General features: G+C 39.6%; 1 pseudogene across 1 annotated transcript in view; it reads right to left on the bottom strand.

The window, feature by feature from the left end:
- Positions 1-14,603, bottom strand: part of Speer8-ps1 (spermatogenesis associated glutamate (E)-rich protein 8, pseudogene 1) — a 33,248-nt pseudogene that overhangs the window by 11,729 nt on the left and 6,916 nt on the right. The window contains exon 2 of the transcript NR_001584.3: positions 6,590-6,664. The product of NR_001584.3 is annotated as a spermatogenesis associated glutamate (E)-rich protein 8, pseudogene 1 (transcript). The remainder of the gene's footprint in view (positions 1-6,589; positions 6,665-14,603) is intronic.

The following is a 14,603-nucleotide window of genomic DNA, read 5'->3' as shown; positions in this document are numbered from 1 at the left end:
TTGGGTACGTTGTGGCTTCATTTTCATTAAACTCTAAAAAGTCTTTAATTTCTTTCTTTATTCCTTCCTTGACCAAGGTATCATTGAGAAGAGTGTTGTTCAGTTTCCACGTGAGTGTTGGCTTTCTGTTATTTTTTTTTGTTATTGAAGATCAGCCTTAGTGCATGGTGATCTGATAGGATACATGGGACAATTTCAATATTTTTGAATCTGTTGAGGCCTGTTTTGTGACCTATTATGTGGTCAATTTTGGAGAAGGTACCATGAGGTGCTGAGAAGAAGGTATATCCTTTTGTTTTAGGATAAAATGTTCTGTAGATATCTGTCAGATCCATTTGTTTCATCACTTCTGTTAGTTTCAGTGTGTCCCTGTTTAGTTTCTGTTTCCATGATCTGTCCATTGGTGAAAGTGGTGTGTTGAAGTCTCCCACTATTATTGTGTGAGGTGCAATGTGTGCTTTGAGCTTTATTAAAGTTTCTTTAATGAATGTGGCTGCCCTTGTATTTGGCGCATAGATATTCAGAATTGAGAGTTCCTCTTGGAGGATTTTACCTTTGTTGAGAACAAAGTGCCCCTCCTTGTCTTTTTTGATGACTTTGGGTTGGAAGTCAATCTTATCAGATATTAGGATGGCTACTCCAGCTTGTTTCTTCAGTCCATTTGCTTGGAAAATTGTTTTCCAGCCTTTTATTCTGAGGTAGTGTCTATCTTTTTCTCTGAGATGTGTCTCCTGTAAACAGCAAAATGTTGGGTCTTGTTTGTGTAGCCAGTTTGTTAGTCTATGTCTTTTTATTGGGGAGTTGAGACCATTGATGTTAAGAGATATTAAGGAAAAGTAATTGTTGCTTCCTGTTATTTTTGTTGTTAAAGTTGGCATTCTGTTCTTGTGGCTGTCTTCTTTTAGGTTTGTTGAGGGATTACCTTCTTGTTTTTTCTAGGGCATTGTTCCCGTTCTTGTATTGGTTTTTTTCTGTTATTAACCTTTGAAGGGCTGGATTCGTGGAGAGATAATGTGTGAATTTGGTTTTGTCGTGGAATACTCTGGTTTCTCCATCTATGGTAATTGAGAGTTTGGCTGGGTATAGTAGCCTGGGCTGGAATTTGTGTTCTCTTAGTGTCTGTATAACATCTGTCCAGGCTCTTCTGGCTTTCATAGTCTCTGGTGAAAAATCTGGTGTAATTCTGATAGGCTTGCCTTTGTATGTTACTTGACCTTTTTCCCTTACTGCTTTTAGTATTCTATCTTTATTTAGTGCATTTGTTGTTCTGATTATTATGTGTCGGGAGGAATTTCTTTTCTGGTCCAGTCTATTTGGAGTTCTGTAGGCTTCTTGTATGTTCATAGGTATCTCTTTCTTTATATTTGGGAAGTTTTCTTCAATAATTTTGTTGAAGATGTTTGCTGGTCCTTTGAGTTGAAAATCTTCATTCTCATCCACTCCTATTATCCGTAGGTTTGGTCTTCTCATTGTGTCCTGGATTTCCTGGATATTTTGAGTTAGGATCTTTTTGCATTTTCCATTTTCTTTGATTGTTGTGCCGATGTTCTCTATGGAATCTTCTGCACCTGAGATTCTCTCTTCCATCTCTTGTATTCTGTTGCTGATGCTCAAATCTATGGTTCCAGATTTCTTTCCTAGGGTTTCTATCTCCAGTGTTGCCTCACTTTGAGTTTTCTTTATTGTTTCTACTTCCCTTTTTAGGTCTAGTATGGTTTTGTTCATTTCCATCACCTGTTTGTATGTTTTTTCCTCTTTTTCTGTAAGGACTTCTACCTGTTTGATTGTGTTTTCCTGTTTTTCTTTAAGGACTTGTAACTCTTTGGCAGTGTTCTCCTGTATTTCTTTAAGTGATTTATTAAAGTCCTTCTTGATGTCCTCTACCATCATCATGAGATATGCTTTTAAATCTAGGTCTAGGTTTTCGGGTGTGTTGGGGTGCCCTGGACTGGGCGAAGTGGGAGTACTGGGTTCTGATGATGGTGAGTGGTCTTGGTTCCTGTTAGTAGGATTCCTACGTTTACCTTTCGCCATCTGGTAATCTCTGGAGTTAGTAGTTATAGTTGACTTCGTTTAGAGATTGTTCTTCTGGTGATTCTGTTACCGTCTCTCAGCAGACCTGGGAGACAGATTCTCTCCTCTGAGTTTCAGTGCTCAGAGCACTCTCTGCTGGCAAGCTCTCTTACAGGGAAGGTGCGCAGATATCTTGTTTTTGGACCTCCTCCTGGTCGAAGAAGAAGGCCCAAAACAGGGCCTCTCTCAGAAGCTGTGTTGCTTTGGCAGTTCCCAGAAGCTGTCAGCTTCTGTGGTGCAGACTCTCACCTGTGCAGACTAAAATCCTAAGTTCCAGGGAGTCCTGGAACCAAGATGGTGACCGCTGCTCCTGAGGCCAAGGCCGTCTCCCGAGCCAGGCGGACACCTGTCCTCTGGTCCGGATGGTGGCCGGTTGTCTGCGGCCCGCCCAGGCTGCTGCCTCAGCGGCTCTGTGCTTCTGCCCGTCCCAGAAGCTGTCCGGTTCTCTGGCGCACCCTCTAACCTGTTCAGACTAATTTCCTAAGTTCTGCTGAGTCCCGGAACCAAGATGGCGACCGCTGCTGCTGAGGCTGAGGCCGCCTCCCAGGCCAGGCGGACACCTGTCCTCTGGTCCTGATGGTGGCCGGTTGTCTGCGGCCCGCCCAGGCTGCTGCCTCAGCGGCTCTCAAAAAATCAGTTTTGAGGCAAAACAGCCAGTAGTTGACTTTTTAAAAAAAACTTTCAAAGTGTTTTATCGCCACCTCGAGGCAGAATAGCTGTAAGGCAACTAACAGAAGTGCTTTTGGTGTCCTAATAAAAAGAAGCAAATAGGTTCGTCCTCACTCAAGAAGAGGTGAAAAAAATGCTTTATCAAAAACAAGAGAGAATTTGGACCTCTTGAAATTATAGTTAGCCTTCCGATTAGACTTTGCGAGAGCATTTTATGTGATATCAGTTCCCCGACGCCAGGAGGGGTTATGATTTTCATGAATAGTTTCATCTATCCGTTCAGCAACAAAAGGGAAAAATCCACTTTTAAGCTCTATGAGGGGGAAAAACACCCTGTATCTTAAATAAACTTGTGTGTGATAAATACTTTCTCAGTGTTCTATCCTCGGTGCTCCAACAACTACTGACTCGTGGAGCCTGTGAACTGTAATGGCCCAGATCTGCTTCTAGAGTTCAGAGGTTCCTTTACTGGGAAAAGACTTCATTAGAAAACATTCTGCAAATTGGAAAGATTGCCTTGTTTTTATCTTACCATTCAAAAGTAGTGTCTGTTTTACACCCGGGGTTTTAAAGTGTGTTTTGTAGAGCTCAATAACTTTCCCTATTAATTTTTCCCACCAAAACAGTGCTTTTCAGTGTAATCCTGGCTGTCCTGGAACTCATTCTGTAGATCATGCCTGGCTTGAACTCAGAGATCTATCCATCTCTGCTCCTAAGTGCTGGGATTAGAGGTTGTGCCACTGTGCCTGGCTCTCCTTATTAATTTTTCACTGTCTCCTTAGATTCAAAATTTAATAAAGGAGTAATTTTTTGTATGTTTCGATATTTCATAATTGGATCTCACCCAACTAAGCATTTTAAATAGGAAACTTTAAAGATTATTTACTGTGTAATAATGGGAGCAAAGTAAAAATGCTTTCTGCATATCACAAAACATTTGTCAAGATCAAAGGAAGCATCCACCTGACCTTCAATACATACATCCATTTACATATTTATGATATATACATATATAAAGTGTGCATTTCATAATAATATGGAGATATTGAGAGCATAGCATCATTTTTTCTCTTTCCTCCATTCTCCCCCTTTCCAATGAATGTTTCTAGGCTAAAAATATATTTTTTAAAACAAAAGTTAAAGAGCTACTTTAAAGCTGGTACTTGGCTACTAGTACGTCAGGATATCCTTGGAAGTCCTGCTAAAATATTTTAGATAATATTGGTAGCACTTACGAAATTAACTGGGGAGTTCCATAAACTGTTCATGTAAATGTCAGGTCTATCACAGTCGCTCAACTCTTATTGTGAAAGAAGCGGTCACAGACAATACAGAAAAACTCTTATTGTGAAAGACACTGTCACAGACAATACAGAAATAAGTGACCAGGTGCACAGGAAAAGCTTTATTCACAAAACCAAATGATGTGCTAGATATGAATCAGGAGCTACAAGCTCTGGGACAACAGAAATCATGACAGAGCCATGTCTGTATCTGAAACAAGTTCCCCAAAGAGTTTCTCTACTCTGCCAAGCCCCCAGACTATAACCTAAGAACTGCTTTCTGAGTAGATCTTTCCTACGGATCCTTCCATTTTATGGACATCTCTGCCAGGTGATCATGGTCTTCTAGTTTACCAGTTAAAAATAAGGATTTCTTTTATCACTGTTTGGGGTGAATGGGTTCAAACTGTCCTTTCTGGAGACCATGAAGACATAGACTTGCTTCTTTTTGATTAAGCACAATCCTAGACTTTTAGTCATTACAGTATACAACATCATAATCACGTAAGAGAACTACCAGGACTCTAAAAGTAACTTATTCACCAAATGTAACTGTCATGTTGGAGGCTTACCCTTTCTAGTGCTTCCTGAACTTGGTCTGGTTCAATTCTTTGATTGTGGCCCAAACCCATTTCCAAACTGACTGATTCAAACTGGTTTCTCTTGACTTCTGACTGAATTAGTCTTAGTCTGTTTACCCTCAAACTAACTCTATCAATCTGTTCTAATCTTCTGTCTGGTCTCTTCTTATTCTCTGGCGTGTTCTGTCCTCACCTGTAACCTGTCTCTGTAATCTGCCCTCCCTCCCCAGCTCTCTTAAGTCCTTTCTTTCCTCGCTGTCCTCATAAGAATGGGCATATCCTATCTCTGACTCATTCTGTTATCTCTCTGATTCATCACTTTGCCCCTCAATTAGATGTCACTTGCAAACATGACTCTTCCTTCTATAAATGAATGTTACTTTCATTGTTTGGGATTAAAGGTGTGTAATTAGGGAATGTCTGCATTCTAGCCAAATCACATAGGTCTAAGTGGTCTATGGATGTGATTCCTTGCCAGAGACAATGTGTACTTTTTTTTGGTTTTTCTAGACAGGGTTTCTCTGTATAGCCCTGGCTGTCCTGGAACTCACTTTGTAGACCAGGCTGGCCTCCAACTCAGAAATCTGCCTGCCTCTGCCTACCCAGAGCTGGGATTAAAGACGTGTGCCACCACACCCGGCCAACGTACTTTTTAAATGTGGAAAATGAGCTTTTTTCCCTGACCACAGCGAGATTGTTTTTATATGGTAGTAAAGCAAATTAATCACCTTGAATTTCAAAGAGAATGTATAAGTATACATGTATCTATATATCTGTGTTCATTTCTTAGAAGAGAAGCAGTTCTGTGTTCAATTTATACCTACTGCTTTCCTTTTGCTGTGAAATGGCAACTGTTGATAGATCATTGTGTTTTAAGATGTAATGGGTAGGAGACTATATTTTGATTTTACTTGGCATTAATCTGTAAAATATCAATTAGACATATATGATAGCAACACTTGAAGTACTATGTAGCTTCTGTATCTCCGTATACGATTGCATGGCCTAATATCCTGATGTACCTGGACTCCTCATAACGGTATTTAAATTAACAACACTCACAGATCCTAAAGTTACTGAAAATGTAAATTCTTCTCTTTGCTTTTTGATTTGAAAATTCAGCTAACACCTAAGACTTGTACTATATGGATTTTTCTTGTTATGCGTCCTGTTGGAAATTCCTGAAATTGTTAGCACCATCATAGAATTTCCAGTGTGCTTGAAGTTGTATTTGCATAGTTGGACATAAAAGAATTTGTAGACAATGATTCTCTCTTTTTTAATAAAATGAAAAATTTGAAAAATCTAATTCCATGTGAATTCAATGAACATTTATCATGATTTCAATTTTATTGTTCAGAATTAATGTTCAAAAATTAAGTGATTATCTGATGTTATTTTTATGAAACATGTTGGTATTTGTTGACAATGATGAATTGAACCATCTCTCTTATTAAATTTCAACAATTCAAATGCAAGTTTTATTACTTATTAACTTATTTGTCTAGTAGCACTAACCAGCTACAATTAATTTTAGAAATCTTTTTCACATAAAATAATAAATAAATTGATAACAAGCTTCATAGCACATTTTTGTTTGCCTTTAATGAAACTCTTCTAAACACACTCTGACATTTCCTATCTAATTCTCATCCCACAGGTATTCATTTATCACTCTATTAACATGCACATCAGTAATGGTGTCTTAATCTATCTCACCGTACTATCAATTAGGAGAATATCCTTGAACATAGGGTGGGGAGATTTGCTAATACACAATTTTTTGAAACTTGAGATCTCTAATAGTCCTTTGAATAATGTAATTTCTAATATTTTTTCTATTTAAAATGCACCTTCTGAAAATAAAACTCTGAAAGATTAAGTATAATATTAACATTAAACTCATAGGTCACCATGTTGGTTCATACTATGACATAAGGCTTACAAATGCTTCTGTATGTATGTACTTATTCATTTACTTACTTGTTTATTTTCTCTAACATCCTGCTGCACTGGGATTCCTGATGATTGGATTTCAGTTACCAGCATGCAGAGATCCTAAAGTTAATGACATATTAAACATTTAGCTTTACTTTCTATTCTGAAAATTCAGTTAATGCTATTATTTAAACTTTATTGATCTTTGAGACAAATCTCATTATGTTTCTCAGGCTGGTCTCAAATTTGTAATATTCCTGGCTCAGGGTGCTGGCTCCTGGGATTATAGACAAGTAGTAGTGTGGTGGCTTGAATATGCTTGGCCCAGGATGGCACTGTTAGGAGGTATGGAGTAGGTATGGCCTTGTTGGAGGAAGGAAGTCTGTCATGCTTTGAGACCTCCCTCCTAGCTTCCTGGATGCCAGTCTTCTCCAACTGGCCTTCAGATGAAGATGTAGAACTCTCAGCTCCTCCTGAACCATGCCTGCCCTGGCACTGCCATGCTCCTGCCTTGATGATAATGGACTGAACCTCTGAACCTGTAGGACAGGCCCAATTAAATGGTCTCCTTTTAAGAGTTGCCATGGTCATAGTGTCTGTTTACAGCAGCAAAACCCTAACTAAGACATATTATATCTGGGCAAAAATAAAATTTTTCTTATTCTCAAAGATTATTGCAAATTTTTACACATAATGCAACAAGACACTTGAGCATATTGCTCAATTATTACATTGAAAATATATAGTGCTGGGTAGTCTTAAAGGATATTGATAAAAAGAAACAGATATGGATTACATATAGTATAGAACCATAGTTACATGATTAGAGGTGAGAGAAGTTACTTATGAGAGTGTTAAGCACCACTTGGCCAATAATGAACCATTCTTTGAATATCCTCTAGGTCCTTGCTCCTTCAGTCATCTCTGTGACCTGTTAAGTACCATTTACATATCAACTAGAAACTGTTTCTCAAGTCTACTTTCTCTGAATGTCTAATTAAAATTAATAAGAAAAAAATTGAAAATCAATTATGGCAAGAGGCCAGAAACATTTCTTTCTTCTTTTACAATTAATTTCATGCTTATTTTGTAAGAATATTTATTAAGGTTTTGTAAAAAGGTTGGATTAAGAATGACCACTTGGAGACAATTTTTTTCTCTCAATGAATGATTTTCATTTTACTGCTCATATTTCAATATATTCTTTAATCTACAACATCCACATTTCATTGTGGGGCAAAGTGGACTGTGCCACCAGACAGGAGAACTGGTAAGGTTGGGTCTCTATCTATGCCCCTGAGCTAAGGCTGTCCCATAACCCTTAAAGAATTAGAAGCAGTCATTAATAGTCACCCAACCGAACAAATCCCAGGAACAGATGGGTTTAGTGCTGAATTCTTTTTTTTTTTTAATTAGGTATTTTCCTCGTTTACATTTTCAATGCTATCCCAAAGGCCCCCCATACCCACCCACCCAATCCCCTACCCATCCACTCCCTCCTTTTGGCCCTGGCGTTCCCCTGTACTGGAGCATACAAAGTTTGCAAGTCCAATGGGCCTCTCTTTGCAGTGATGGCCGACTAGGCCATCTTTTGATACATATGCAGCTAAAGACAAGAGCTCCCAGGTACTGGTTAGTTCATATTTTTGTTCCACCTTTAGGGTTGCAGTTCCCTTTAGCTCCTTGGGTAATTTCTCTAGCTCCTCCATTGGGGGCCATGTGACCCATCCAATAGCTGACTGTGAGCATCCACTTCTGTGTTTTCTAGGCCCCGGCATAGTCTCACAAGAGAGAGCTATATCTGGGTCCTTTCAGCAAAATCTTGCTAGTGTATGCAATGGTGTCAGCATTTGGAAGCTGATTATGGGATGGATCCCTGCATATGGCAATCACTAGATGGTCAATCGTTTTGTCACAGCTCCAAATTTTGTCTCTGTAACTCCTTCTATGGGTGTTTTGTTCCCATTTCTAAGAAAGGGTAAAGTGTCCACACTTTGGTCTTTGTTCTTCTTGAATTTCATGCGTTTGGCAAGTTATATCTTATATCTTGGGTATCCTAAGTTTCTGGGCTAATATCCACTTATCAGTGAGTACATATTGTGCGAGTTCCTTTGTCATTGGGTTACTTCACTAAGGATGATACCCTCCAGGTCCATCCATTTGCCTAGGAATTCCATAAATTCATTTTTTTTAATAGCTGAGTAGTATTCCATTGTGTAAATGTACCACATTTTATGTATCCATTTTTCTGTTGAGTGGCATGTGGGTTCTTTCCAGCTTCTGGCTATTATAAACAAGGCTGCTATGAACAGAGTGGAGCAAGTGTTCTTCTTACCGGTTGGGACATCTTCTGGATATATGCCCAGAAGGGGTATTGCAGGATCCTCCGGTAGTACTATGTCCAATTTTCTGAGGAACCACCAGACTGATTTCCAGAGTGGTTGTACAAGCTTGCAATCCCACCAACAATGGAGGAGTGCTCCCCTTTCTCCACATCCTTGCCAGCATCTGCTGTCACCTGAGTTTTTGATCTTAGCCATTCTGACAGGAGTGAAGTGGAATCTCAGTGTTGTTTTGATTTGCATTTCCCTGATGATTAAGGATGTTGAACATATTTTCAGGTTCTTCTCTGCCATTCGGTATTCCTCAGGTGAGAATTCTTTGTTCAGCTCTGAGCCCCATTTTTAATGGGGTTATTTGATTTTCTGGAGTCCACCTTCTTGAGTTCTTTATATATATTGGATATTAGTCCACTATCTGATTTGTGATAGGTAAAGATCCTTTCCCAATCTGTTGGTGGCCTTTTTGTCTTATTGACGGTGTCTTTTGCTTTGCAGAAGCTTTGCAATTTTATGAGGTCCCATTTGTCAATTCTCGATCTTACTGCACAAGCCATTGCTGTTCTATTCAGGAACTTTTCCCCTGTGCCCATATCTTCAAGGCTTCTCCCTACTTTCTCCTTTATAAGTTTCAGTGTCTCTGGTTTTATGTGGAGTTCCTTAATCCACTTAGATTTGGCCTTAGTACAAGGAGATAGAAATGGATCAATTCGCATTCTTCTACATGATAACCACCAGTTGTTCCAGCACCATTTGTTGAAAATGCTGTCTTTTTTTCCACTGGATGTTTTTAGCTCCCTTGTCAAAGATCAAATGACCATAGGTGTGTGAGTTCATCTCTGGGTCTTCAATTCTGCTCCATTGGTCTGGTCTACTTGTCTGTCACAATACCAGTACCATGCAGTTTTTATCACAATTGCTCTGTAGTACAGCTTTAGGTCCGGCATGGTGATTCCACCAGAGGTTCTTTTATCCTTGAGAAGAGTTTTTGCTATCCTACGTTTTTTGTTATTCCAGATGAATTTGCAGATTGCTCTTTCTAATTCGTTAAAGAATTGAGTTGGAATTTTGATGGGGATTGCATTGAATCTGTAGATTGCTTTTGGCAAGATAGCCATTTTTACAATGTTGATCCTGCTAATCCATGAGCATGGGAGATCTTTCCATCTTCTGAGATCTTCTTTAATTTCTCTCTTCAGAGACTTGAAGTTCTTATCATACAGATCTTTCACTTCCTTAGTTAGAGTCACGCCAAGGTATTTTATATTATTTGTGACTATTGAGAAGGCTGTTGTTTCCCTAATTTCCTTCTCAGCCTGTTTATCCTTTGTGTACAGAAAGGCCATTGACTTGTTTGAGTTAATTTTATGGCCCAAGCTTCTGACCTTCAGGCTAAACTCCTCCCCAGTTACCTAGCAATAGTAAAAAGGGGTGCTCAACTGCATCTTGCTCTCTTATTCCTTTGTCCTCTCACCTCTCTCTCACTTCTCTCCCCTCTTCCCTTTCTCTTTGTCTTCTTCTTCCCTCTCTTCTCCCTCCCTCCCCCTCTCTCTTTTCCTCCTTTCTACCTTCTCTCTTTCCTATGCATTTCTATAATAAGGCTCTAAAGCCATAGAGTCTCTGCTCTGCTCCTTCAAGTTCTGTTGTGCACTCTGGTCAGTGTTGGGAATTTCTTCCCTCTTCCCTCTCTCCCACAACCCTGGGGGCTTTAGCAAAGTAGCTGGGGGGGGGGTGTTCCCAGACAGGGCTGCCCCTTGACCACCCTCTGAAGAGTGGGATAGAGGAATGCCAACCCAGGGATGAGTGGATAGGGTAGATAGCAGCCCTCCCATGCCTGACTGACCAGAGAATAGGAAAACTCTGGCAGGGTGTGGGCATTTATTTCTTAGCCTACTTCTCCCCAGGCCCCAGTCCAAGACCCCCCCCTTTTTTATTTTGTTCCCAACATACACCCAAGAGGAGTAGATGTCAGGAAATAATCAAATACAGAGCTGAAATCAACCAAGTAGAAACAAAAGAACTATACAAAGAATCAATAAAACCAGGAGCTGGTTCTTTGAGAAAGCAACAAAATAGATAAACCCTTAGCCAGACTAACCAGAGGGCAAAGAGACAGTATCCAAATTAACAAAATCAGAATTGAAAAGGGAGAAATAACAACAGAATAAACAGAATATTCAAAAATCATAATTTCCTATTACAAAAGACTATACTCAACAATACTGAAAAAATTGGATGAAATGGACAATTTTCTAGACAGACACTAGGTACCAAAATGAAACCAGGATCAGATAAACAGTCTAACACTCCCATAACTGCCCAAGAAATAGAAGCAGTCATTAAAAGTCTCCCAACCAAACAAAGCCCAGGACTAGATGGGTTTAGTGCAGAATTCTATCAGACCTTCAAAGAAGACCTAATCCCAATACTCTTCAAACTATCCCACAAAATAGAAACAGAAGGAACGCTACCCAATTTGTTCTATGAAGCCACAGTTGCACTTATTCCTAAACACACAAAGACTCAACAAAGAAAGAGAACTTCAGAACATTTTTGCTTATGAATATCAATGCAAAAAAAACTCAATAAAATTCTTGCAAACCAAATCCAAGAACACATCAAAATGATCATTTACCACAATCAAGCAGGCTTCATCCAAGAAATGCAGAGATAATTCAACATACAGAAATCCACTGAAAAACAAAAACCACATGATCATCTCATTAGATTCTGAGAAATAATTTGATAAAATTTAACACCCCTTCATGTTAAAAGTCTTGGAAAAATCAGGAATTCCACCAGAGGACTCATAAACCTGATGAACGACTTCAGCAATGTGGCTGGATATAAAATTAACTTTAACAAATCAGTAGCCTTCCTCTATTTAAGGACAAATAGGCTGAGAAAGAAATTACGGAAATGACACCCTTCACAATAGTCACAAATAATATTAGATACCTTGGTGTGACTCTAACCAAGCAAGTGAAAGATCTGTATGACAAGAATTTCAAGTCTCTGAAGAAAGAAATTTAACAGAAGGTGGAAAGATCTCCCATGCTCATGGATTGACAGGATGAATATAATAAAATTGGCCATCTTGCCAAAAGCAATCTACAGATTCAATGCAATCCCCATTAAAATTCCAACTCAATTTTTCATAGAATTAGAAACAGCAATTTGCAAATTCATTTGGAATAACAAAAAATATAGGAAAGCAAAAACTATTCTCAACAAAACAACTTCTGGGGAAATCACCATCCCTAACCTCAAGCTGTATTACAGAGCAATAGTGATAAAAACTTTGTGGTATTGGTACAGAGAGAGGCAGGATAGATCAGTGGAATAGAATTGAAGACCCAGAAATGAACTTACACACCTCTGGTCACTTGATCTTTGACAAAGGAGGTAAACCCATTCAGTTGGAAAAAAGACAGCATTTTCAACAAATGGTGCTGGTTCAACTGACGGTTATCATGTAGAAGAAGGCAAATGGATCCATTCTTATCTCCTTGTACAAAGCTTATGTCCAAGTGGATCAAGGACCGCCATATAAAACCAGATTCACTGAAACTAATAAAAGATAAAGTGGGGAATAGCCTTGAACACATGGGCATGGGGGGAAATTTCCTGAACAGAACAAAAATGGCTTATGCTGAAAGATTAAGAATCAAAAAATGGGACCTCATAAAACTGCAAAGATTCTCTAAGGCAAAGAAAACTGTCAATAAGACAAAAAGGCAACCAACAGATTGGGAAAAGATCTTTATCAATCCTTCATCCTATAGAGGGCTAATATCCAATATATAAAAAAAACTCATGAAGTTAGACTCCTGAGAACTAAATAATCCTATTAAAAATGGGGATCAGACCTAAACAGAGAAGTTTTAACTGAGGAAACTTGAATGTCTGATAAGCACCTAAAGAAATGTTCAACATCATTAGTCATCAGGGAAACACAAATCAAAATGACCCTGAGATTCCACCTCATACCAGTCAGAATGGCTAAGATCAGAATCTCAGGTGACCACAGATGCTGGCAAGGATGTGCAAAAAGAAGAGCACCATTGCTGGTGGGATTGCAAACTGGTACAACCACTCTGGAAGTCAGTTTGGCAGTACCTCAGAAAAGTGGACATAGTACCCAGGTATACCACTCCTGGATATATATCCAGAAGATGTTGTAATAAGGACACATGCTCCACTATGTTCATAGCAGCCTTATTTTTAATAGCCAGGAGCTGGAAAGAACCCAGATGTCCTTCAGCAGAGGAATGGATACAGAAAATATGGTACATTTACACATTTACTCAGCTATTAAAAACAATGAATTCATTAAATTCTTAAGCAAATGGATGGAACTAGAAAATATCATCCTAAGTAAGGTAACCAAGTCACAAAAGAACACAAATGGTATGCACTAACTGATAAGTGCATATTAGCCCCAAAGCTGGGAATACCCAAGATACAATTCACAGACCACATGAAGCTCAAGAAGAAGGAAGACCAAAGGGTGGATGCTTCAGTCCTTCTTAGAAGCAGGAACATATTACTCGGAGGAGGAAATATGGAGAAAGGGTATGAAGCAGAGACTGAAGGAAAGGCCATCCAGAGACTGCCCCACCTGGGGATCCATCCCATAAACAGACACCAAACCCAGACAGTATTGTGAATGCCAAAAAGTGCTTATTGACAGGAGCCTGAGATCGTTGTCCCCTGAGAGGCTCTGCCAGAGCCTGACAGATACAGAGGTACACCCTCGAAGTCAACCATTGGACTGAGCACAGGGCCCCCAGTGGAGGAGTTAGAGAAAAGACTGAAAGAGCTGAAGGGGTTTCCAACCTCATAAGAACAACAATATCAACCAACCAGAGCCCCAGAGCTTTCAGGGACTAAATCACCAACCAAAGAGAACACAGGTAGGAACCCCTGGCTCCAGCTGCATATGTAGCAGAGGATGGCCTTGGTGGGAGGAGAGGCTCTAGGTCCTGTGAAGGCTCGATGCCCCAGTGAGGCAGGAGTGGATGGGTGGTCGTGCACTCTCATAGAAGCAGAGGGAGCTGATAGGAAATTTCTGGAGGGGAAACCGGGAAAGGGGATAATATTTGAAATGTCAATAAATAAAATATCCAATAAAAATATTAAAAAGTATTAGTATTAGTGAACAAGTTCATTCATTGTAAATGAGGCTTGAGAGAAGCATAGTCATAGTTCTTAGGAAATGTTTATAATGCTATATGAAGTAGTGAAACAACTGTCTCACTCCCTACCCTCACCCCCACCCCCCCACCCCCCCAAAAAAAAGAAAGAAAGAAGGAGAGAAAAGATGGCAAACAACAAATGTAGATTTAGCTGTGTGCACAACTTTTGGAACTAGGACATGATAGTTTTCCTGAGCACCGGGTTCCTTGCCTTTTGGGGTGGGCCATTATCACTCATAACCTGCCAATTCCTGATTCCTGTTAAAATTCTCCTGCTCTAGGTTTGTCAATCTCCAAGGGCATGGGACTTTGTGTCCTCTGGTGAGTTCTCTGTAATTGAGTTAGTGAGTGGACTCATGCGTAGATTCTACCCAGAGCACATGCAGCATATAAAAATGAGAACCATATGTTTATGTCTGAAATCAATTTCATGAGCAGAAGGCTGTCGGAGGCATCTAAGATCGCCACCTAGTGGAACAGTTGGTATTGATTGTGTGTAAGACCTCTATGCTCCTTTCTTGC

Source organism: Mus musculus, chromosome 5 (genome assembly GCF_000001635.26).
Source record: "Mus musculus strain C57BL/6J chromosome 5, GRCm38.p6 C57BL/6J".
Taxonomy (NCBI): Eukaryota; Metazoa; Chordata; class Mammalia; order Rodentia; family Muridae; genus Mus; species Mus musculus.
This window is presented reverse-complemented; position numbering and strand designations above follow the sequence as displayed.